This window comes from Suricata suricatta, chromosome 6 (genome assembly GCF_006229205.1).
Source record: "Suricata suricatta isolate VVHF042 chromosome 6, meerkat_22Aug2017_6uvM2_HiC, whole genome shotgun sequence".
In the NCBI taxonomy this organism is placed as follows: domain Eukaryota; kingdom Metazoa; phylum Chordata; class Mammalia; order Carnivora; family Herpestidae; genus Suricata; species Suricata suricatta.
In genome coordinates, this window is record NC_043705.1 from 36,180,144 (window position 1) to 36,202,285 (window position 22,142).

General features: G+C 42.1%; 1 protein-coding gene and 1 long non-coding RNA gene across 15 annotated transcripts in view; one reads left to right on the plus strand and one right to left on the minus strand.

Moving 5' to 3' along the window:
- PPP2R2B (protein phosphatase 2 regulatory subunit Bbeta) overlaps positions 1–22,142 on the minus strand; it is a 450,154-nt gene that overhangs the window by 247,082 nt on the left and 180,930 nt on the right. The gene's annotated exons all lie outside the window — the stretch shown is intronic.
- LOC115294370 lies at positions 530–5,221 on the plus strand. Its single transcript, XR_003909848.1, has 2 exons — positions 530–673; positions 4,876–5,221. It is a non-coding gene; the product is annotated as an uncharacterized LOC115294370 (long non-coding RNA).

The window sequence follows — 22,142 nt, forward strand, 5'->3', positions numbered from 1 at the left end:
CCCCCCCCCCCCCCGCCCCTCCCCTGCTCATGCTGTCTGTCTCTCTCCATCTCAAAACTAAATAAACATTAAACATTTTTTAATTTACCATTTAGTAAGGCCATTCATTCTTCATTACACACAAAATAAGAAGCTCTTGTCTCTTTCTTTGCCTACTGACCCTACCCCTTTTCTCTGTTAGGGCAGTTATGTTATCTGTCTGGTCCTCTAGCCTACTCTACCTATGCTGCTAGCATCTACACAGCAGGGTCTATTAGTACAGAGCCTCGCCTCTTTCCCGGTAGGTTTATAACCAGTCATTACTTGTTAGTGCTGTGTACCAACAATACATGTCATCAAAACATGTTCTTAGTTCTTAAAACAGTAAGTCAAACAGTGTTTACTATCTACATTTTCTTTTTAAAATGTGAAGGAACTGATTTGAGCCCCTGGAACAACTTTTAAGTCAGTGGAATGATTTGACATTTCCATATTGCTATTTTATTAAGAACAGTAGGTATAAATAATAATACTAATTCCTTTATTTCCATAGGTGCTTTCATCTGGATAATTCATGCTTCATTATTGTGCCACTATCCTCTGTCTTGGATTGTCCCTTGGCTTCTGTGACAAACAGGGGGTTCAGATCCAAACCCCAGGAGGTAGTGATGCTTCAATTTTTGGTAACATACAGGTGCGTTACACACTCCCCAAGCCCCCACTATGGCCTCTTTGAGGTCACTCCTGGTCTGTCAAAATCCAGGCTAACATGGTAATATAGCCACACCATGAAAACTCTCTGGGCCTCAGCCTTCTCACCTGGAAGTGGGCTGCCTTTGGGTTTTGGGGACCAGGGGTTCTCATAGTGTTGCTTTCTTTCAACCAGCAGCAGTGGCTCTAGCTGGGACACCACTAGAAAGCAAACTTCTCAGCTGTTTCACAGTCCTATTTATTTAGAAACTTTGGGAGGAGCCTAGCAATTTCTATTTAACAAACACGTGATTCTAATAAACATTCAAGCGGAAAACAGAAGGCAGAAGGCTATGAGGGGTTTTGAAGAGGCGGGGGCGGCGATAGAGGAGTAGCCTTCGTGTAGTTAAAGAGGGATCATCTGTACAAGGACACGGAGCTTCACAGAGTAGGGCTAGAAGCAATGGGTTAAAAAAAAAAAGAGAGAGAGAGACTGCTTTGGTACACCTAACTTTTAAGCAACTGGAAGTATTCACAAACAGAAACAGGTCATATCACTGATTAGAAGGCGCTCCCTTCTCTCAAAGTGTTCAGAGGTGTTAAGATTATAGTTTGGGAGGATCTATGAATAACCCAATACAAGAAGTTCTAAAAATAAAGCTACCAGATTTAAAAAAACAACAACAAAATTAAGCCTTAAAAAGAAGCTTCAGAATACCGCTGATATAGAAAGAGAAGTTTATAACTAATTTATTATCATTAAGTTTTTAATATCACAAAGCTATTACTTTTAAAAACTATCCTACTGATGGTATAGAGAGTAGATAATGGATTCTCATTTCCCAGTGTTTTATTTCATGTTCAGAAAAGAGCAGCAATTTGGCTTAGACTCTCATAAGATTTCATATATTATTATATGAGATATTTATTATTTAAAAGAGATAAGTAACCATCATCCAGAAATAGGTACTGGATCAAAGTTCAGGTTAGGGTGCTATTTCCTCCTCTGTTTTGTAATGAAAACAACCACCTTTTAACAATAATGATTCTTTTTTAGGATATAGATGAATGAACTAATATTAATGAAAATCCAACATAACATTATTTAGCAGTTACTGCACAGTATGCACCTGGAATTGTCCTGAGTACATCACATACAGTGTCATATTTTGATACACACACCAACTTTGGGAAATTAAGATTATCTGTATTTTATGGAGGAGGCAACTGAGCTTAGGAATGATCAATCACGTGCCCAAGGTCACAGAGCTCGCAAGTGGTGGAGCCAGAATACAAACCTGGTGGTCTCCAGCGTCAGTTCTCCACTGATTAGGTATAATTTTTAGTATAATCCCAAATTCTAGGGATTTGGAGGGCAGAAAGAATGTATGCTCCAATGCAAATCATACTTATGACCAGTTAGGGCTTCCAGAAATACTCAAGAGAACCAAACAACCACATATTGAATGTTTAATCTCTGTCAGGTACTGAATTAACAACTGTCCAACTACTTCACTCAATCCTTACAAACACCATAGAAGGTAGTTACTCGTACTGCCCCGATTTTCCATATGGGCAATTATGATTCAGGACTTAAATGATAAGCGATCTTCTTAATAAAGAATTCATTGTTCACATATGTAACTGGAAATGAAGCAAAAGAGGTACATATAAGCATGGAAAAAATCACTCAATAAATGGAGCTTCCCTACCCTTATGTTTCCAGGGATAAGACTAGTGTCAGTGATAATTCACCTATTCTTTTTTATCTATTTTCTTGCTTGTTCTAAATGGCAGATATTCAGGAGTTAGATATTTGCATGTCGTATGTAGTCATGAAACAAAACTAAGTCTACTGCCTTCTCCAAATATTTAGACACATCAAACTCCAACTTTATGCACCAAAGAGAGTGACCTCAACAGCCTTCCATTTGGAATAGGAACAATGAATGACCTTAGAAATGAGACATAGCCAGGGTGCCTGGGTGGCTCAGTTGGTTAAGGGTCCCACTCTTGATTTCAGCTCAGATCATGATCTCACAGTTCGTGGGTTCGAGCCCTGCCAGTGCAGAGCCTGCATGGGAGTCTCTCTCCCCTTCCCTCTCTGCCCTTACCCCACTCATTCTCTCTCTAGTCTCTCAAAATAAATAAATAAACTTTAAAAGAACGGACTTGAGACATACCCCACATCCAATAACATGCCAAGTTGCTCTACCCAAAGAACCTTGTGCTAAGGATGTAGGTGCCCAAAATCTTGCAGAGAGAGTCAGCAACAATGAACACTTTTTCCCAAGACTGCAAAACTTTATCCAGTTGGGAGTTCAATGGAAATTGATTTAGTGTGGTAACATCATGGGGAAAGCTCTGTTTCAGGGATCAGAATCTCTGCACTTCCATATTGTCTCCACCACAAACCAGCTATATGATCATGAGCAAGTTGATTAACTCCACTAAGTTTCAGTTTTCTTATTGAGGAAATGAGAAACTCATTCTCCAATTTTTCTGGGCAGAGTGAATAAGAGCTGTGAAAATACTTTGTAGAAAGATAAAGCCCCTTCACAGGTGTACGACGGCATTACTATTTTATGCAACTCTTCTTGGCTAAAATTTACCCACTAACCTATCAACCTGGCTAAACCAAGTTAGCTTACTGACAGACTAAAAGAGGAAGAGGGACCGTTTAAACATGATAGTCATCAGCTGTACCAAAGACATCTGTGGAACTGTTTGCTCAGTTGTTGTGATGGTTAAGAGGGATTCATTCCCATTGGCCGTACTGCCCTATAAGCTAGGCAAATCTCTAGATCCGTGAATGTCAGGATGAAATAGCCAGAGAAACCTTTCCATGCAAGCAAAAAGGATCATCACCAAACCACTATGTCACTAAACAGGACAGAGATGCTCTCAGTAGCTCAAAGAGAGGTTCAATATACTTTGCCAAAGATGCCTTTGGGTTCCTATTCAGATTTCAAGGTGCCGACTTAATCTCCCTTGCATGTCTACGTGAGAGAGTAGAATCTGGCCTCTATGTAGATTAGTTGGGACAGCATGAAAGGGGATAGTGTGAAGGACATTTTTATGCAAGAAGAAAAAAGGAGATTCCATCTGGAGTTACGCGTGGAGGGATGAATCAAAGATAGTATGCAGCACTATTGACTATTTTTACACTCTTAGTGGGAGGAATCAGCCTAAAGATGCAAGCAAAGAGGTGAAAATCAAGGAAACAATTTTTTTTGGTGTCTTTATGTTTATCTAGGACCCTGGTTTCCCCTCAAGGTATCTGAAAGATTAAAATGACTCTGTGATGTGACACCATCACGCTGCTTTTCCTTTTATAGTTCTTTTCTTAAAATATTTTATAGGTTAACACAAATGGGTAAAGCCAAAGGAAAGATTAGAAGTGTCTATTTTCCTTGGGCCCATACTTGGAAAGGCATATTCCTCCTTTCAAGTCACTAGTTGTGGGGCTGTGAAGCTGACTGATTTATCACTCAAACTCCAGCTCTAATTCAATTTACTTTCAGGACACCAAAAACAGAGGTTGTGGAGGTTGCTTAGGTCATGGTTAATGGCTGGGAAGGAAACCGAGAAAGTATGGTGTAAAACATACCATACTTTCCCAAGCCATGATCATTTCATGGGTGGATATTAGTATTTTCAGGCCTACATTGCTCTGATAAAACATATCTATGTTCCATCACTAGCAGCTACATTGAAACATACTACGCTGGACCAAGTGCCGCCATATGCAGACCTCTCTACTAGGGTCTGGTTGTCAGAAATCCACTGATTAAACATTTAAAGACTGGCTGTAGCAAAACAGGCCAGGAATTCCTTCGGGGTAATTAAAACCAACTTCTGTGTCAATAAACACAGATTCTGAGATCCTTCATGTGCAGAGGGGCTGGCTCTGACCCACAGGCCTAGGACATTTTTTCTAAGATGGCTTTTCCATCATTGCAATAGATTTTCACTGACTCATCCAGACCCGTTCCTAGCCCCCTTATGAAACGATTGGCTGAGGTCAGAGATATCATCTTACTGTTATTATTTCAACCCAGACACAGGACCACAGTGGCTCTGAACCTAAGGGCCAATCTCACTGCCAAATCCCCTTCACACAGATCTATAGGTAAGAGAACTGGAATAGGATTCTTGTTACAGAATTTGATAGTTAGCAGTCTTCATGTATCACTACTCTTCCAGGGTTCACACTGATTTTCAAATGAAGAATTACTAATTTGACTTCAAAAGGAAGAACTCAGGTGGGTATTTATTACACGGATACCCACAGTCTCATTCTTTGTAGCCAATATATATTTCATGAATTGTTTTTCACTATAATGACAGCTTTATTATTTCCATTATGTAAACAATGTTTATACATATTGAAAACTGTCATAGATTCGAGAATACAAATATTAAGAATTAAATTTCATCACCCTGAGATAACCATTGTTAATAATCTACTAGCCATTTTCTGTGGAATTCTTTATGTACACAGAAGTTTATGTAAAAGGAATCATATTATACATCTTCCTTTTATCATGGATGTGGCTACCTTCAATTTTTCAATAGTCTTAATTATTTTTATTTCTCTCCTTCCTTCATACCCAATGTTAATAAAATTTTATATATATTTTCAGTTCTATCATTGTATGCCAACTTAGCATGAATGAGGTTTCAGTTGCTCAATAAATACCTGAAGGGTTAGAGTAAAATGAAAAACAAACCCATAAACAAACAAATGAGTGAAAGAATAGGCTATGTTCTTAATTAGCTGTTATAATTTCCACATGGTTGCAATATAGCACATCTTCAAATTCCAGTGGGGTTAGGAGAATCTAGCTTGAACATGTCTGGATAAAGCTAGAAGTTTAAACTCCTGAGTAAAGAATATGTACCTGACTGCTGTCCTAACTACAGAGACATTACCAATCTATTTTCCAACTCAAGTTCAAAACCACTTACTAGGCGCCCGTGTGCAAAGCACTGCACTGTCCTCTGTAGGATAAACTAAGGAAGTAAAGGTGGAATAGTTGTCTTCCAGTAGAAAGCTGGGGAGACAATGTGCAGGCCCCTTTCTTTCTGGCAGGCTACCTGAACTCGGATTTTGGTGTCCACATTCATGAAATAGGGAAAATACCTACCTATCATAGCACTGCTGTTATGGTTTTAAAAAACTTGAGGAATTGATAAAGAAATTCATGGGAAAATGAAGATTCAAGGCAGGCCATGTAGGTTCTAGGAAAAGGGAAATGGTACGTACAGGAGGAGGGACGGGCTGGGGGTATTGAGGACTTAACACAAGCCAGCACGGTTTGTTAGGAGACACGCAGGGAGGTGAGGGGATGGGGGACAGGAACAGGAAGGTTTACAAGCACACAAGAAAATGGTTACTGGCCCAACCTTCTTAAAGGGCCAAGCACAAGTAGGAAAATTTTTTGCCTTTTCAGCACGTGCCAACGTCTAGATCAAGGCCATCCAAATGAGTGACTCAAAAGCAACCTGCTTGTCAAGTAACTGGAAAAAGAAAAAAACTAGCCCACAGAATGGGCTCAAATCCAAGTTTCTAGAACTTATAGGAAAAATTCTGATCGGAAAATTTCCATCTCAAATTGTGCTGAGGCGGCTCAGGGACTGAGTAAGCATGTTGGCAGCGGAAGCACAGGATGATAATCAGAGTGCTTCTGCGTTTTGTTTTTTCACCACAGTGCACCGAGTTCTTTAGGTCCTGGGGAGACCTCAGGAAGTCTTTGATCTCTGACCCCGAAAGGGGTCAGAGAACCTATAGGGAAATACGTCTCATTCACACGTGGAACTGCACCAAAAGCCTTCTCTCTACATCCTATCAAGTGACCAGAGAGCTCTGATTTTCAAAGCGTAGTATGTTAGTTTCATCCAGGGCTAATCCTACAGAACTAGGATGGGATTAGATAGTGGTCACTGGAAGAGAAGTCAGCACTGAATTGTCCCAGGCTTTTCTGTTGGCTCAGGGTTTCAGAACCGCTCTTCTCCCCTCTGTCATATTTTTTTTAATTAGCACCAGTGATGAATTCCTGGAAGCATGCTCACATGAATCTGTGTTGCCCTAATCAATACTCACTCTCTCCTCATTCCACCTGCCCTAGCTTCCCAGGCAGAAGAGAAAGGAGATGAGAGGTGGACTTGAATATTATAATCCCAAATATTACTGAAACTTGATGTTTCCAGAAGATGCTTGAGTACTCAGCCCTCTGAGGAATCAAGTGGATATTGTACTGACCATCACAAGTCTTCATCCATTTAACAGACAACCCATCCACCCCAACACCCACTCAGACAGCCATATATCCTTTAAATTATATCTACCTCTTAGGTCACAACCTAGGTATCATTTTTTTTTTTCAAACTCCATAAAACTTTTAAGTTAAAAAAATGTCTCGGGGCACCTGGGTGGCTCAGTTGGTTAAGTGTCTGACTTCAGCTCAGGTCATGACCTCACGGTCCATAAGTTCGAGCCCTGCGTGAGGCTCAGTGCTAATAGCTCTGAGCTTGGAGCCTACTTTGGATTCTGTGTCTCCCTCTCTCTCTTCCCCTCCCCCCGTGCTCTCTCTCTCTCTTAAAAATAAACATCAAAAATTTTTTTTAAATGTCTAAAAGAACTTAATATTCTCATCTCACTACCTCAAGACACTTCACAGGGAGAAAAATGCCCAAATTCCAAACAAAATGGATGGAGACTTCAACCCCTACCTATAATCACCAGCGACTGCTGAAATGCACACAGTCGGTATACTTCAACAAGGGACTAAAATCACTCACTAAAAATCAAATCCCACTGGTAGTTTCGAAGATTTATACTTTTCAATTCCATCAAACCATGCGCCCAACTTTTGGAGGAAAACTAGAGATGTCTGCAAGTCTTAAGCCACTGATAGGTAAAGTTTAGTTTCTTCCTATTTACCTGGGTCCAACTTGCACTCAGTATTAACAGAAAAAAAAGCTTTCAGAAATGTCAAATTTGAACCCCAGGAGAGGCCAGCTCATTAAACAACCATGCTAGTTGTCATGGTGGGTCACTCATTCTTTGAAGTCACCTACTTATCACTTTGAGGAAAATTAACATTTCTGGGTCACCAGGTTCCATATACTTATCTACAATTGATGCCCTGGAACCATAAATGTCATTTTATTTAATATAGGTGGGCAACTAAATCCCAGGGAATGAGCTACTCACCCATGTATTTAATGGCAGTGGCTTAGAATTGAGCGTGCCTCCCCTCTCAGAATGGGGAAAAGTACTTGGGCATTGGAGAAGAACAGCTCAAAGAAGAAAATTAAAGTTCAATGGTTTTACCTTAATGAATTTACTTCTGATCTTCACCTGCATAAATTACCTCTGGAAAAATGTGACAACATAAGGTAGAGGCAAAATATACGCTAAAATAAGGTGGGAGAGGGCCATAGTAACTGCAAAGGTCTTCCTTGGAACAAATTTTGTAAAAAGCATTTTATTAATATTACTTGGAAACTTAATTTTTCCTATCAAGAAACTTATTTGTACCATTTAACCCAGCAATCTTGACTTTAGAAACCTGTCCTAAGAAAATAACTAGAGATGATTTAGATTCATGCAATTATTTATCACACAATTATTGCAGCAAAATATTGGAAATAATCTAAACTTTCAGCATTAGGTAAATAGAATTATGTTTGAACTATAGGATGTTATGGAAGAACGCTCATAGTATTATTTGGAACCAAAAACCAACATATATGATGCCATTTTACATATAATCCCATATTCATCCATACCTTTCTCTTTTCTCTCTCACACACACACACACACACACACACACACACACACACACAGAGCCTGGAAGAAAATCCACTGAAAATATTTGTAATGATTATGTCTGGGGCTTGAGGTAAATTTTTCTTTTTTACACTTTTCTTTATAGTTTTTATCAGTGAGTATCTATTTTGTTCTCATAGCCTCTTTACTTTTTCTACATAGTATTTAACAAAATTTATATTCGTATTTTTACATTTGTGTTTATTTCATGGATATCTACCCAAGAGAATGCAGGTTCTATGAAGGTAGGGTCTTAGTTTTGTTTTTTATTGTTTTCCTATTTTTAACATGGTGCCTAGTATATAATAAATATTTTACTTTTACTTTTTAATCTATATTTTTGAGAGAGAGAGAGAGACAGACAGAGTGGGGGAAGGGCAGAGAGAAGGAGACACAGAATCTGAAGTAGGCTTCAGGCTCTGAGTTTTCAGCAGAGAGCCCAACGCAGGGCTCGAACTCAAGAACAGTGAGATCATGCCCTGAGGTGAAGTCAGATGCTTAACTGACCAGTCACCCAGGTGCTCCAATAGTAATTATTATTTTTAAATGACTACAGCCTGAACACTTGGGCGATACCACCAAAAGAGGTGTGGTTATATGCAGGGATCCTAATGGGCTATCAAACAGTCTGTTATGCCTAGCCTTTAGCTCATGTGCTCAAACAACATGCCATTTTCCTCACATACTTTTGCCTCCTTATGTTATGCAAGACCTCCTTCACCATGAGGACAGCCTTTGCCACTCCTCATCACCTGTCAGAATCCCAAGTCACCGCTCTGACAAGCCATCCCTATTCAGCTAAGCTTCTGTCTAGCACTTACTGCCACCACGGACTCAGAAGACCAACAGCCTTTTAAGTTCTCATGGATTCCAAGTAATTTTTTTTTTTTTTTAGAATAGGGTGTGGGGGGGTGGTCAGCAAACTACCAGGCATGGGCCACCACTTGAACTTGTAAATCAAATTTTGCCACAATAGAGCCATGTCCACGAGCAACATGACAGAGTTGAGCAGTTGGGACATAGAGTGCATGGTCGCGGCACAAACTAAAATGTTTACTACCTGACTCTTTAAAGGAAACTTTATCAACTCCTGTTCTATAACATCTATACACTTGTGCAAAGTGGAGATGATACCAAATTATTATCCTATTAGATGGTTATTCTAACCTAATGCGTATGTTCAAGTGTTTTGTAAAAAAAAAAAAAATTATTGTAAATATCCCTATGTGTGTTCTTAAGAACATACATTTTTGGGGCAGATACACCTTTACTTTAAGTCCTGAGTTTGCTGACTGACCCTCGGGAGATCACACAATATCATAAGCCTCAGTGTCATTATCAGTGAAATAGGAGCCTATCTCTGTATTACCTTAATGAACATCTACGGAGTGATATTTGCCAGGCTCCGTACTAGGAAATGGATATTGGACAGTGGTAAAAAAGATCTAAAAGTCCCACTAATTAAGCTTTAATTGTGCATACTTCTGAGGTTTGCTGTGAGGATTAAATGATCAAGTCACACATATATGCATCTATCTGTATCTCATATATACACACATCAATATGGGGCACAATATATACATACATGCATAATATGTAGTGCATCATATAGAACACATAGCATACTTAACCCAGTTCCTTGTATACCGGCAGTACTCATGTCCGTGGTGTGTCTTCCTCCTCACCATAATTACAACAGAGGCTCTTTAAACAGACTTCTAAGAAGCCAACTCAGTGAATGAAAAAGACCGTCAGTTGACTCTGTAAAACAGACCTCTATACTCTATCCTCACGGGCTCTACACACACAGCTAACTTAGCAGGCTAATCTCTGGGACACAGGCACATTCCTGCTTCCTCTGGCTGAGATACATGTTTACTGCAAGTCAGCTCTGTTTGTTCCCATATCTCTGGATGCCAGTTACAGTTGTTATTTAATCAAATATCACGGAAGGTGATGGGAAGAGCGGTGTACAAATGAAGAAAAGGATTATTTCTTACATAAACTAAGTCGGATGATTTCTTTGTTTGTTTTTTAAATTTATTTTTGAGAGACAGAAAGAGATAGTGCGAGCAGGGGCAGGTCAGAGAGAGAGAGAGAGATACAGAATCTGAAGCAGGCTCCAGGCTCTGAGCTGTCAGCACAAAGCCCGATGCAGGGCTCGAACCCACGAACTGCGAGATCGTGACCTGAGCTGAAGCCGGACACTTAACCGACTGAGCCACCCAGGCAGGAGTCCCTGGATGATTTCAAAAGATGACAGAATTGTCAAATTAAATATAGAAGAGAGAAGAGCTGGGGGGTAATCATAAAAATCCAGAAGGATCTGTGGTAAGAATGCTTCTCAGGTGTGCATACTGTCATTCAGCTTGAAGGAAACCAAACTCAGACATGGTCTTTGCCATTTGGGGTGTGGTATGTACAAGAAAAATATAAGCCCCAGTCAGCAGATTCATATTCAAGGATGAAGTCTTGATTCTTCAATAGACTCCCTATCAAAATTAGGCAATGCAATTTGAAACAGCATTAACAATTTTTTTTCTGCCTTAATTTTTCCAACTGATCATCAACCACTGGTCCCAAGTGCATGGAGTAAGAGAGGGATTCATTTGTATTTAATTCTCGCATATAAATAATAGCATGCTAGCAAGGGACATGTTGCTTCAATCCCTGCCATATTTTATAAGTAAAAGAAATAATCAGAGGCAGAGTGACCCGTCCAACATCACGGAAACAGTACTGCTGGAACTGATTCCAGACCCATGTGGGGTCTGATTCTAGCCCCTCGGCCACCTGGTGTAGTGAGAGGCAAACACAGCACAGACTCCCCGAAGCCTGGCTTACAGGGATAAGCATGTTTTAAGAAGGGCAGAGTATCATCTGCCAAAGGGATGGAAAGACACTTGACAACAAGAACTTAATTTCACCATACTCACCAGCACAACCAGCCACAGCAGCTGGCGATAAAAACAGTAAGTCAGTTTTGTTTGACATGATGACTTTCCTTCCCTGTACCAGTGGAAGAGATGGGAGCCTTCCTGGTTCCTGAAAGAACAGGCTCACAGGGAGCTCATAATCCCCTCCATGGAGTGTACAACAGCAGGGGAGACATTTTATTGTGCCTGTCAGACACGTCACCGAGAGCCCAGCCTCACCGATTGGCACTTGCTCTTCGCTGTCAGTGCAGCAAGATGAGCAGCGCCCTGCTCACCAGATGGTTATTTGTTCCACCAGCCACCTATGCTGCATCCCTGATTTACTCCAGCCCAGGACAGTCTCCAGCATTCATGCTGCAAGGCAGCTCCTGCCAACAACTTTGCCAAATGGCTCCTTCAAAGTCATGGGCTGCCCAGACAGACTGGCTTCTCCATCTGCAGCAGCTTTTGGCAGAGATGCTTCCCTTTCTGGCTCCACCTCTTGGCTGCACCAGAGACTCCTTGCCAGAAGGATGATGTGACCCATCAGTTCTTATGGCCAAGCCTGGAGTTCTGGGGCCATTTAGAGCCCAAGACTCCATCCCCCACACTGTCGAGCACGATGTCTCAATAGATTCAAGAGACCTAGATGATACGGCGCATCAATACAGACAAAATGCATCTCATAAACTCAGAGCCACAAGAATCTATGGGGAGCGTGCCACCTCTCCCCCACATTCAGCCTCATTTTAGGAGATTAGGAAACTGAATCCCACAAAGTAAAAGTAACTAATTATGACAGCAGGACTGGGAATAACACCCAGATCTCCTGATGTGCATTCTATGTCACTGCATACAATGTTTCTAATGTTCCCTCTGTTTTCAAAATCATGATACTAATTGGACCCTGTGAATTGATGGATCCAAAATAGTATTTCTTTAGAAAAATGAGTAACCTTTTCCCTGTGTCAACATCACAACTTCTGTTTTAAACAGGTGTGTCCAGGGGTGCCTGGGTGGCTCAGTCAGTTGAGCGTCCCAACTCTTGATTTTGGCTCACGTCAAGATCTCACAGTTGTGAGATCAAGCCCTGCCTTGGGCTCCACACTGAGCATGGAGATGCTTGCGATTCTCTCTCTTCCTCTCTAGCCCTGCCTCTCCCTGGATCACACACTCTCAAAATAAATAAATAAACATTAGAAAATGTTAAACAGGTACATCATATACTACAATGACAGACCCAGAAATGGCTTCTATTCTGCCACTTACTAGTGGGTGACCTTGGACAAGTAATAATCCCATTCTGCTTCAACTCTTTACTTACAGGGGTCCAAGGAGAGTATCAAACTATGGAGTTCTGAGTATTAAACAAGAAAAATACTTTACAACTCCAACTTGGCTCCTGGCACATAGCGAGCCATCCACAACTGCCACCAATCAACCTTATTCTTTATTAACAGCCACATTCACAGCCGTAATAGAATACTCAGTGCTGCGCACATGTAGGTGGATAGGCCAGCGATTCCCAGTTTCTATGTTAGGAAATTAAAGTTCTACAAGGTTATCCAAGTTTTATTAGAGAAGAAGCCAAGCACCAGAGATTCCTTCTTTGCTTCTTCTTTCTCACAAATAGGAACCAATATTTTGGCTTTCAAGATGGTAAAGTCAGAAAGATTTAAAGAGAACCTTTGACAAACATAGTAGAGAGAAAGAGAGAGAGTCACCACAGCATAGTATGTAATATAAAAAAGCAGAAATAACTTTCCATCCATCCACAAGGGAACTACTAAATAAACTATGATACACTCAATACCACAGGGCACTATGCAGCCATTAAAAAAGAACAAGGCCCGTGCAGGTGTCCTGACATAGAAAGATCTTCCAGATAGATCTCTGAGTGGGAGAATAAAAAAATGCATAAACAGAACAAGCAGTATGCACTCAGTTATGCAAACAATCCCTCCCCCAATGCATATGTGTACATGTACATTTAAACACACACAAAGGGGACCATGGGGAAGCATACTTAACTACTGACAGTGCTAACGCTGGGCAGGGAAGTGGAATGGGTGTGGGGGTAGAGAGTAATTCATGCTTCGCTTTGTCTACTACCTTTTTCTAAAAAAGGATTTTAAGTGTATTTATTTATTTTGAGGGAGTGAACACAAGCACGTGCAGATGGGGGAGGGGCAGGGAGAGAGGAAGAAAGAATCCCGAGCAGACTCTGCACTGTCAGCGCAGAGCCCAATGTGGGGCTCAAACCCACCAACTGTGAGATCATAACCTGAGCCAAAACCAAGAGTCAGATGTTTAACCATCTGAGACACCCAGGTGCCCCTTCAAGACTTTTAAAACAATGTTTAGGTCATCTCTACACTCAACGTGGGGCTCAAACTTAAAGCCCCTGAAGATCAAGAGTCACATGCCCTCCCCAGTGAGCCCGCCAGGTGCCCCTGCTTTGTCTACTTCTGTAATGCTTGAATCCATTCAGGTAAGAAGGCACTTTTGTATTATTTGCCTGATTAACATAAAGGCACAGAAAAGAATGTCAATGACAACAATACCAGTGTTGTGAACCAACCAACCAACCAACCTTGTAACTTTGGTGTCTCTGGCCCCCGCTTGACTTCTGTCAAGTTACAGGAACAATGTTACTCTCCTCAAGTTTCTTATATAGGTCTCCTCTTCAATACAACATCCCCTGATGAAAGTTTGTACTTAAGGATCCAAGCTTTGCCTTTTAGACCACCTAGGAGTGCTCAGCATCTCGCTGCCAATATATTCTCCAGGAGAGCCATTTACAGCTTGTCCACCCTCTGTAGCTTTATGTATCTGCTGAGGGTCACAGAAATGAGCCCCCTACATCAAGTGGAGGAGGTGGCCTGCCGTTCTCTGACTACTTCCGGCTCATTACTGAATGGATTCCCAGCAGTGGAATCAGAAATGCATACGCAGAAGGAGGCTGCCAACCCCCCAGCATGAAGCTTAGCACAGGTACAGTACTACTTTGGCACACACCTTCTAGAAGAATCCCTTCCTGGCTTAAAATCCTGCTCTCTTGGGTTTCTCCAAACCTTTAGATAGCATGCACTGTTTTGCCCCTGACCCATAGAGGCGCATTCATTTCTCTACATTTGCTGTAAGCAATCAGGTCTCTTTCTTTTGAAGCAGGGAACTGAGAGTCTAACTTCCCCCTCGGCACACCTGTCCCTTTCTGTTACCACGACCCCTTCTCCAACATGAATAGGATTAGTTTTCTGTGGGTGTCACACGTGCGGATCCTAACATCACCACTCCCCACTCTTTCCACAGTGGACTTGCAGTGTAAGAATTCAAGGGCTCCTGGGTTATTTAGAACAAAATTCCTAGAGGTCTTATAAAAACAATCTGCTTCCAATGCAATAGTCATATCAGATCTGATCTGTTGGGGTTTTTTTTAGATTTTTTTTTTAGTGTTTTATTTTTATTTTTGAGAGAGAGAGATAGAGAGACAGAGTGTACGTGGGAGAGGGGAAGAGAGAGAGGGAGACACAGCACCCAACACAAGCTCCATGCTCCAAGCTGTCAGCACAGAGCCTGATGCAGGGCTTGAACCTATGAACCACGAGATCATGACCGGAGCTGAGGTTGGCCACTCAACCAACTGAGCTACCCAGGCACCCCAGATCTGGTCTGTTTTTTGTTTTTTTTTTTTTTTAACACTTATTTATTTCTGACAGTGCGTGAGGGAGGGAGGGGCAGAGAGAGAGGGAGACACAGAGCCGGAAGCAGACTCTAGACTCTGAGCTGTCAAAGGCCCCAGGTCTGTTCTGATTTCCAGCCCAATTCTAGAGTTCTATTGGAAAAGCAAAAGAAGGCAAACTGGTGGTAAAGATGACAAGTTTGGTGAAAGCAATCTCATCAATGGAGGATAAGGCAAATGACATGAGTGAGCCTCTCTGGCCAAAAAGGAGGCCTCAGACACCTTAACATTTATACGCCAAGGACAACTGCCATCACACAGCTGCCTCTATCCATTCCTTTTGCTGCCTCAGCCAGCTATAGGAATTGCCATCAGTTCTGGAGAATTCCAGCTCTAGGAAGTACCACAACTTAGGCCTGTAGGCCCAGTGGAGCTATCCCAGCACACCTGGGAACTATATTACTAACATCCTACACTAGAAGTGAGGGACATGGACGAGGGTATTAAAACCCAGCTAATTCTCACAATTTGCTCAATTCCATAAATATCTTCCTTCTTTCCTTATAGAGTAGAATACACCTTGAAGAGAAGATCAGCTAAGGACTCGGGCACAGGGTAGAGAAGTTCAGCTTCCTCAGGACAATGGAGAGGGCCCAGACATGTGCACTGCCCTTTAAGAAAAAGACAGGACAAGTCAATCCAGCAGCACTGAATGGGCACCATGGGGATATATGCAAAACAAAGAATATAACCTGCATTCCACCCCCTCTCCTAAAATCGTGACCCCAGATAGCAGGGACGGACAAAGAGCACATGCCTCAAGTACAAAAAATCATGGTGGTCAATCTGGTTCTACCACTTACAAGTATGTGACCTTACACCAAGTTTCTTTCCAAAGCTCAAAAGCCCTTATTCTGAAAAATGAGGCTAATGCAACACTTCGCTCATGGCTGATCAAAGAGATTGAATCAGTCAACACATGAGAAAACACCTAGGAAAATGCTTGGAATAGACAGCACTTCAGAAACCTCAGTTCTCTCCCCTTAGCTAAGTGCTGAAATTAGACGCTTAGTTTCTTCGTAAATGCAAATGCCAGAGTCTAGGAATGTCAGTCTACAGCTGTGCTCTTTTCATTGAGCCTTACCAACATTTTGACAGGACTGGCCTAATATTATTCACCCCAGGTTCATTGGCATGTTTCTGACCAGCCCTCATAAAGGGCTTGAGATTGCCCCTAGGGACCTGGATGCTAATAATGAATACTTGCTAGTGATTTTCAATGCACTCTGGTTATTATGTCTGGTAGCAGAACATTTCCCATCCCCAGAAAGGTCATTTACAATAGTATAAGGCAGCTTCTTTCCACCCTCCATTTCCGATTTTTCCGAGAATGGCAGAGAACTCAAACATTCATCCATATGCATTGGAAATACTATTCTGATCTGGCATTTGCATACAAATATCAAAGGAACTTAAGCAACTACAAGGCAGCTATCCATCTTAGGACATCACCTCCTTTTATTTTTCTAGGGCCTTCCCAGCTCCTTCATATCAAAAGACATTTTCATGTGCCTTCCTCGTTTAATTCACCTTAGCTTCCCTCCTGAGCATGTGGGAAGTGGGGGTGGGGTGGAGGAAGCAGCGGGGACTTTTACTTTCTCACGGTTAGTCTAGGGATCCTCCAAAGCGGTAACATTTCAGAGATCACACAGATCTCATTCAAGTTTGGAGACGCTGTAAACTCAACTCACCCAAGACTGGAATCTCCTTATGCCACCACATTGTTAAGAAACGACCACAGAGTGTCAGCTGAATGATTTCAGTGTGTGGTTAGTTATGTTTACACCAAGGCATTCCACTGTAAGGCCCTTTTTTGTTAGAATTTATCCTAAGCCAAGGGAAGTATCCTTGTTGGCTCAAATTCTGCCCTGCAGTGCTCCTCTCCTAGGCATCTCACCTACTCACATGGTTTAAAATACTTTCAGTATGCGCTAGACCTCCCAATTATACATCGTCTCGACCTTTCTTCTGAGCTTTAGACCTAGATATCCAATGGCTTGAGGGTATCACTGGGAGGCTAAACGTCTCACACTAATCAATTCCCAAAGTCTTTTTTCCAGTGTCAGTAAAAAGGCCCATTATGCATCTATTCTCCTGGCAAAGTCCTAAGAGTTGTCCTTGACACTCATCCCCATTTACTTCTCTATCTCTACTCAATCACGCTAAGTCAGTCCTACCCATTCTTCTTCTACAACGTATCAAAGTCACCTAATTCTCTCCATCTCTACAGCTGCCACTATCTTAGAGTACAGCTGTGGCGTCCTAATTATTTCCCTTTAACTCCTATTCATTTCCTCCCCAGCCCCCTGACCCATCCCTGCATAGCAGCTAGACGGAGCTTAGGAAAAACAAACCTGATCATATTTCCCCCTGATCAAAATCCTTTAATGGCTTTCGATCCATCTTTGGATAAAGTCCAAACTCCTTATGGCCAAGGCTCAACATGATCTGGCCGCTGAATACCTCTCCAGTCTCTCCTTTGTAACATCTTATTATGAAAATTGTCATACAGATGGCAAAATTGGAAAAAAAAATTTACAGTGACGGTCCATTGACAGACCACCTCAGTTTCACCATTAGCATTTCACACTTGCTCTGTCATGTATCTATCCATTCACCCATCCCTCTGTCCTAGCATGGATCTTTCCTGGCTTTGGTGCATTCCAAAGTAAGCTGCAGGCTGTGGCCTCGTTTTCATCACTGCTCCCTCTTGTTCCTCATATTCTAGCCACAGACAGCTTTCTCTTCTTTGAATCAGTTGGACTATTTCATATATCTGGGCTTTGTACCTATTGTCTCTTCTACCTGCAATGTCTTTAGCTTTTGTTCATTCCTGACTTATTCTTTAGTTCTCAACTTAGAACTTTTTCTGAGTAGCTACCCCTGGTCCCACAAACTAAATTAGATCCCCTTCGTGCCTTATATATGATCCCAAGGCATCTTGTGCTTTTTCTATCACCTATTGCATTTGGTAACTATATATTTACTTGAAAAATTATTTAATGTCTGCCTCCTGCACCAGACTAATGTCATGTCTACATTGACTATGCTGGATAAACTCTGCAGAAAGTCAATGAGTATTTGTTGAATAAGTTAAAGGCAGAATGAGTTACTACTTATATAATAATGATAATAATTTTTAAAAATACATGGAATAAACAAATATATTCTTTTAAAATGTATCAACCATATAGGTTTTTAAAGGCCTCTTAAAGAAGACAGAACTTTCTAGCTTCCAGAATATAACCAGCAAGTACATTAGAACAAATCACTAAAAGGCACAATCCATGGCTGGCCCTTGAGCTGAGAAGAGACTGGTGGGTTTTAGTGACTTCTCTGTCCTTTCCACTAGCCGTTCCCCTCAAGATCATCCCAGGTCAACACACAACCCAAGGAAAAAGTGTGTTTGCTACACAATGTAGCTATAATGTATTGAGAGCATTTACCAAGGTGTAGCTTTGTTTTAGGCACAGTGTTGAGCACTTTTTCCTGGACTTAATTTTTTCCTATGGCATAGGTTCTATTGCGATTCCCATTTTACAGGTAAGGAAACTGAGAATAGAGTCATTTTAAAACATGTTCTTTGACTTCCTCTTCTAACCAGATTGCCATTCCTGGAAGCTCGCCTATAAAAAATACTTATTCTGTCTGTGGCCCCATGTAGGAGTAGGAAGACTCATGTAGTAAACTCTCAAACTGCTCTAATGGAGAGAGGGTTTTAGTCAGTTCTAACAAGTCTGAAAAGAAAGAAAGAAATCCACATATAAATCAGAGAGATTTGAGAGACGAAGCCACAGTTAGGAAACCCAGAGTTCCATATCGGAAAAAAACCAGTAAAAACACTATGTTGATTTTATTTTTGTATACATTTCCTCATATATAATCCCATATACACACTTTCAAATGATCCCTGCCAAGAATTTTACGCCATATGGGAACACAATTTACATACAAAGATAAAGCCATTGTGGTCTTCTCATAACAGGAGCTAATGGCTGAAGGAAAGAAAATGAGGCAGTGCAGAATTGCCTCATAGAGGCGCATGTGCTTAAAAAAGGTCTGGAGTTGGAAGACAAGCTTCTCCCTCCTCTGTGTGACCCTCACAAATTAGTACCATCTGTGGGCCTCAGTTGCCCAGTTTCCTTATTTGAAAATGTTAATAGCATCCACTTAGCAGGACTTGGAGATACTGAAATGCTCTATTTAAAAGGCTCAGCAAGAGGGCTGAAAATAGAAGATGCTCAAAGATGGTAACTTTAAAAAAGGAAAAAAGATAAAGATTGGGGAGGGTGGTAACTTTGATGCCCAGAATAAGAGAGTCATAGGAAGTACCTTTAATAAATACACATCATGCATTCTTTTTCTTCCCCATGGAGGAGGGGGAGGGGAGGGAGTTGGTGGGGGGAGAGATATAGAGAGGGAGAGAGAAAGGGAGAGAAAATAAGAGGGGAGAGCTTGGGTAAAAGTGTCCTTTAGCATTTGCATTGCTCTTAGCTGGCGGAACTTGCCGGCAGCTACCACTTACAATGCAAATTGAGCTTAGAGTCCTTCACACTAACTACACAGCAAAAACCTTTCAGCTTTAAATAGAACACTGCAGTGTGGAATGATCTGAGCAAAGCAAAGAAAAATTCAGAGATAAACGTGAAGGAGATTTTGGAGAAAAAAAAAAGGACACAAAACTCTGACATATCTGACTGGATAGGAAAATGCTGAAATATTAAAGAACACAAACAGAAAAGCCAATTCTATAGATGGACCCAGAAACTAAGGTCAGATTATAGAGAAAGTGGATTTAAGTTAATAAAGGAGGAAGAACTCTGGGGGCAGGCCCTCAACTAACAAGACTTAACAAAGACTATTTGGATCCGGTGATCTTTTCTAGTATACTCAGTGCTTCAAAGGTATTCATCAGAAGGGAGGATGAACTGTCACACCACCCCTCCTGGCTCTGGCCAGCACCACTGCATGAATGGTCCCCAAACAGGCACAGATGAAGCCCACAGAGAACTTCCTGCTCTACCCAACTTCTGCTATTTACATTTTCCAAGTTCCATTTTTTTTTCTTCCCAGACTTTCACTAAGATCAGGTCAAAAAACCTGAAGGCTTACTGTGAAATAAAGGTTTTGTTTAGTTTTCAATGTTTGTGTGTGCCAGAGAGAATTTTTGGAGAGACTGATTTAGAAAGATTTTGGAGAGGTGTTCGCTATGAACTCATGCCTCAGTTTTGACTATATGAACCCAGATGTGCTAACCACACTCAGAGTTTACAAAAATGCCCTAAAATAGGAACAGAGATCAGGTAACGGCTGGGGCTCTGAAAGCACTACGGAATTCCATTTTTAACTCATTTCTTCATCCTAGCGATGGCAGTCCTATCCACATGGCCCCAGGTTGCCCATCTTCCCAGCTCAGTAAGTTTCCTGTGATGGCACTTGGAGGCAGAATGCAACACATAAGAAAATGTGAAGACAGCCCTCTTTCTTTGTTGTCACAATCAGAAAGAAGCATCCCCCGAAAACCCAACAGACCCAAGGCCAACTTGTCTTGGGTAACATGCTCAGACACACAGCTCGTCATAATCTGCCTGGTAAATGAGTCAGTGACAAAGCACTTAAGACTGAGAAAGAACATCTTATACCACCTTGTCATCCTGCAAATAAAAAGATTCAGCAAGCATGGTGGTTGTATGGGGGAGGGAGAGGCTGAACATCTTAAAAGCCATCTCTAAGCTCCTGAATGCCAGAGCTCAAACAAGACTGCTTAATCTGTCTAGCACCATGGACATATGAGGCTGGATTTTTTCCAATAATGATGATGAATGAAGAATATATTTTCAAAAGCACTGGGCATTCTTTTTAATCTAAAACTTACGGGGATGTTTATGAAAGATGCCACCTTTGCCCCCTGTCTATTTCTTTCAGAATTTTAACTCCTTTACTACCCCATCCCCAACACATTTTTCCTAGGAATGTTGATTTCATTAAGTATTACAGAAAATTTAGTATCCAAGAGCAACAAGAATTAACATACCTTAATACATTTTCCTCAAGCCCTTTCACACATTTTCTCACGTGGATATTACAACGTGAAAATGCAACGCTTTTTATGAGTGGTTAAGGAAAGGGCCTACAAGTAGAAAATGAAAGCAAAGATGCAAAAGTTTTGGCGTTTGGGGGGAGGGGGACGCCTCTACTCTCTATTCACACACAAAAGGCAGAATGAGATTCCACCTGCTGACTTTCCATGCCTGCCTACTAACGTCAGACCAAGCTGAGAGAGAGAGACACGACAATTTCACCTCTTGGCAAAGCTCAGCTTGCTGAGCCCTCTTGCTTTCTGCCGGCTGTTGATTCAGCAGAAACTACTGCTGCAGAATTCATAATGGTGATTTTAAAGGCCCCACCGATCGCACTGCTCGCCCCACGTGTCAGACTCGTCCGCTCGCAGCTGGAACGCGGTCTCCCCAGCGACCTTATTATGGCTCGCTCACGCACTTCCAATGGGGAGAGGGGCTCGCCCCTTTGCAAAAGGCCTTTTGGGCTTCTGATTGTCTGAGCAGGTCACCTGGCCGGAGAGACAGACGGGCAGGAAATGAAACCATGCCCTCTCCGCAGCCGCCGAGAGACCCACCGTTCCACGTAGGGAGGGAGGACCTACCATCCTTCTGGGCCCCTTCCTCGCCTCCCCCGCAAGACTCCGGCAAACACCTCGGGGGAGGGGTCATCTGCCTTCAGCGGGTCATCTTTCCAGTCGGGAGCCCCACCCTGAAAAGCCTAATCCCCGAGGGCCATTTTAACTCCCGTGGGCGCCGGGTCCACCTGCTGCTGAACGCCGGGCTCGCCTCGCGGAGCCCGGATGGATATGGGGCGCACCGGCCGCTGCCCCCGCGGGCCGAGCCCCCGCCCCAGCCCCGGAGGAGTCTCCGCCGCTCGGCGCCCAGCTGCCGGCCGAGCCCAGCGATCCGCAACTTGCGCC